Source organism: Colobus angolensis, unplaced genomic scaffold (genome assembly GCF_000951035.1).
Source record: "Colobus angolensis palliatus isolate OR3802 unplaced genomic scaffold, Cang.pa_1.0 Scaffold141, whole genome shotgun sequence".
Lineage (NCBI taxonomy): Eukaryota > Metazoa > Chordata > Mammalia > Primates > Cercopithecidae > Colobus > Colobus angolensis.
This window is the reverse complement of record NW_012114500.1, coordinates 4403473-4407955: the sequence shown is the minus strand read 5'-3', so window position 1 is coordinate 4407955 and position 4483 is coordinate 4403473. Positions and strand designations below refer to the sequence as shown.

Sequence of the window (4483 nt, the reverse complement as noted above, 5' to 3'; positions counted from 1 at the left end):
TGTATATATACCACATTTTCTTTATATATTCACCCATTAACAGATTCTTTTTCCCATATCCATTTAACATTTATTAGTGGCTTTAAAATTTCTTTTCTAAGGATATGAAACTATATGATCATTAAAATCACATGTGGAAAATCACTTTATCAATAGAATCCAGTTAATACAAATTATTCTGATTATACGTGCATCGAGGCAAAAATACTAAAGCTTTAAATCGTTAGTTTTGAAGACATAGGGGACTAACTTCTGGATATTTTAGGTAGACACTTTTCAAATGAGGCCAGGAACTCTATTGGGGTTTCAACAAACAGTGAAAGAAAGAAGTGGCACTGAACTTTCTTCCCCAGAGACTGGACAAGTATTGAGAACACAGAGAGCAGTGTCAACACCAAGGAAAAAGGGATAGGACATACTTGAATTGTGGAAAATCTTGGCAGAGATTAGGGGATTCACCAAGAAAAGGGTGATATCAGCTTCCACGTAAGTGGGCTTGCTATCTTTGTCCCCCAAAATGTCAACAGGAAGCTGAATAAGTGGCCAGAGCTTTCCTGCTCTGGAGGCTTGGTAAGTTCAGTGGGTTGAAGAATTTGAAGATTTTCCTCAAGTGCTTTATCATGACTGACAGCCTCTATATATTATACAACACAAATCCATTTATGGGATTATTTTGTTTGTTTGCTTGTTTTAACCTCCAACAACTAGACTTGAGACAAACAAAGTGAAAGCAATAACAAAAGCTCTTCCAAGGGACTCAGCAGCCAAATCAAAAAAGAGTTGGCAGAACAATAATAAAACATATCCAGAGAAGCAGAAGTGCTAAAGAATGTGGCTACCAGAAGAGAAGAGTTTAAAGATATTCAAGTACATCACATATACACACGTACATATAAGATATTTGGTGATTGAGAAACCTATGATTTTTTTTTTTTTTTTTTTCACATAAAGTCTTAGGAGATACATTTAAGGAGAGGATAGTCACTGGTGAAAGAGACTAGTGACCCAGAAGATCCAGTGTAAGAAATATCAACCGGGCGCGGTGACTAAAGCCTTTGTAATCCCAGTACTTCGGGAGACTGAGGTGGGTTGATTACCTGAGGTCAGGAGTTCGAGACCAGCCTGGCCAACATAGTGAAACCTCGTCTCTATTAAAAATACAAAATTATCTGGGCCTGGTGGTGTGTGCTAGTAATCCCAGCTACTCGGGGATTGCTGACAAAGGAGAATTGCTTGAACCCGGGAGGCGGAAGTCACTGCACTGCAGCCTGGGTGACAGGGCGATACTCTGTCTCAAAAAAGAAAGAAATATATTGGCAGCCCATTCGGAGGGCCCAGAGATCTGTGTCTTGCTTCAACATTGTTTGGACAGAACAGATCCAGGGACTCTTTCTTCCAGCCTCTGACTATCCTGGGATCTCCTCTCCACTTGCAACCTCTGGGACCATCTTCTCGGCCATCTCCTGCTTCTGGGGCCAGCCCACACCGTTTTTGTGGTTAGCTCCTTCTTGCCAACGAACCATGAGCTCCCAGATTCGTCAAAATTATTCCACAGAGGTTGAGGCAACCATCAACAGCCTGGTCAATTTGCACCAGCGGGCCTCCTACATCTACCTCTGTCTGGGCTTCTATTCCCACCGCCATAATGTGTCTCCGGAAGGCGTGGTTCACTTTGGCGAATGGCCGAGGAGAAGCTGGAGGGCACAGAACATCTCCTGAAAATGCAAAGCCAACATGGCGGCCCCGCTCTCTTCCATGACATGCAGATACCGGCTCAACATGAGTGGGATAAAACCCTGGATGCCACGGAAGCCACCATATCCTGTAGAAAAAACGGAATCAGGCCCTTTCAGATCTTCATACCCTCGGTTCCTGGAGAGTCACTTCCTACGTAAGGAAGCAAAACTCCTCAAAAAGATGAGTGACCACCTTACCCATCTCCATAGGCTGGCCAGCCCAGAGGCTGGGCTAGGTGACTATCTCTTTGAAAGGCTCACTCTCAAGCAGGACTAGGGGCCTACTGTGCCCAGCGACTTCTGAAGGGCCGCTCATAAAGCAACAGGGCTTCTGCCTAAGCCTCCTAGGAGCCACTAGGCAGCTTTTTGAACTACCCTGGAGCACTCTCTCAATCCTTGCAACAAGTGGAAATAAAGCTTTATGAAACAGAAAAAAAAAAAAAAAAAAAGGAAAGAAAGAAAAGAAAAGAAAAAAAGAAAGAAAAGAAAAGCATAGTGCAAAAATAGAGAAATCATAATACAAAAATCAAGAGACTTGGACTGGAGTATAGATTCAGGAGTTCTGAAACATGAACTATAAAAGTTTCAGAAGCAGCACAAATGAAAAAATATATATTATATATATATAAAACTAATAAAAGTGGCGAGACAATAAACAAATAATAGAAATAAAAATTGATCGAAGATACATCAGTTTGTAAATCAAAAATCTCCCTAAGTTCTAGGCTAGATACACAATAATGAAAATCATAATAACATGTGTTAGGTTGAAAGGAAATATCATAAGCTTCTAGAGAGAAAGAAAAAAGAAACTTACCTAGGAAATATATATAGATTCAGACTGGCAATTGCATCTCCTTTTGCAGCACTGGAAGCTAGAAAAGAGCTGAGCAGTATTGATATATTACTGGCAGAGAAAGATTTCAACTCAAATGTATTATTTATCTGCCAGAGAAAAAGAAAAATATTTGAAGGCATGAAAGAATTCCTGGAGTATATATTGCCATCACACTCCAAACTTGAGACAAACATCTGAATAAAGATTCTAAGCAAACATCAAATGAAAAATAATGAGGATTTTAAGATGAGGAAATAATTAGAGGAAAGAAGTGAGCCATAAACCTTGTGAGATATGCTTAAGGACAAGTACAGACTGCATAGAAATGAGAAGTAGAAAAGCTGAATAAATGCATAGAAATGAGAAGTAGAAAAGCTAAAGAAGAATGTTTAAAATAGAAAGGAGCTATCGTTAAGAGGAATTAGTGCTAGACTATCTTCACAAAAGCAAAACAATGAGAATGAGAAAGTGAAGAAAGGAAGGGAAAAATAAATTACTACAATGTTATCTACAAAATGAAGAAAGAGTGGGGGATGAGAGTACTGGAAATTAGAATACTGGAAAGATCCATCTTATTTGTGTTTGGGGGAATTTGAACATCTGTCATGGGAAAACATTTGGGGCGTAGTACTTGATTATAAGATCAAGGAAAGTGACTATATCTGTTAATAAATGGAAATGTGCAGTATTTCCATTTACCAAGGAAAAGAACGGGTAATGAAGAAGACTTTGAACACAGAAGCAAGCATGAATGAAGTGAAAAAAAGAAAACTATAAAATAAGTAATAAATATGAAGTAAAATAAAAATCTAGTATATCATTAATTACATATAATCTTAACAGATTAAAATCTTCCATTGAAACACAGAAATCAGTTTAGGGTTAAAAAACATCCTAAATGATCTTTACCATAAACACACCCTAATCATGGTAATAATTAAAGGTTAAAATTAAGAGATGAACAAATAGATAACAAGTGTATGCAAACAAAAGGCAAGCAAGTAGAGTGATATTAATACAAGACAAGGTGTAATTTAAGGTTAAAAGCAATTAACAGGATAAAGGACATTGGAAAATAAGTAGGCATTCTTATTAAGGAAATATGAGTTATAAATGTATGTAACAAAATTAAAAAATAGATAAAAAAACAACATCTTCACTGCAAGTAAAAGAACTTGATAAAATACAGTTATATTTGGAAACATCACTGTAACTCTTTCAAACTGGGTATGTGCAATAAAACTCAAGGGGAATCCTCCTTGAGGGGATAGTCACTGGTTATAATCATTGATGGCTATAAATCAATTCTAGAACTTGAATGTTCCCTATTTTCAAGAGAAGGTAAAATATAACATAAGAGGGTACAGCACAATTAGCTGAAGGAAATATGTGATTTTCTTTTGTTTATATCCTTGCATTATGTTATTCCAGAAAGGCTGATATTTGTCTACTTTGAAACATGCAATAATTAAATTTAGAAATTATTTATTTCAAAATCGAGATTATTTCTTGCTTGTATTTAAGCAAGCCATAAACCAAAAGAAGCAAGCAAATATAAGAATGTGCCTATTGCAATTACATACTTACAACATTCATGTCATTGATTTAGTGTGAATAATGAAGTGTACTATAAGAAGAGCATAGTGTGGTCATATTTTTTAATGAAGGAAAGAAACCAGGAGAAGAAAGTTAGAAAGTTGTTTACTGCTCTTTTGACTTTGCCTTTAGTTTGTAGGGGATACATTTCCCCTGTTGAGAGAAAACTTGCAAAAGCTCCAGTGTTTTGATGTATGGTATCTGAACTCCAAAGAGAATGTAATCTTTGTGGTAAGCTATCCAAAAGAAGTCCTCATGGAATTTGAGCAACCTCTGAAAAAGATAACCACAGCAGCAGGATGCTTCTCTAGAA

General features: G+C 37.1%; 1 pseudogene; it reads left to right on the top strand.

Moving 5' to 3' along the window:
- Nucleotides 1–1521: 1521 nt before the first annotated feature.
- LOC105506929 lies at nucleotides 1522–2013 on the top strand (annotated as a pseudogene).
- The last annotated feature ends 2470 nt before the right edge of the window (nucleotides 2014–4483 follow it).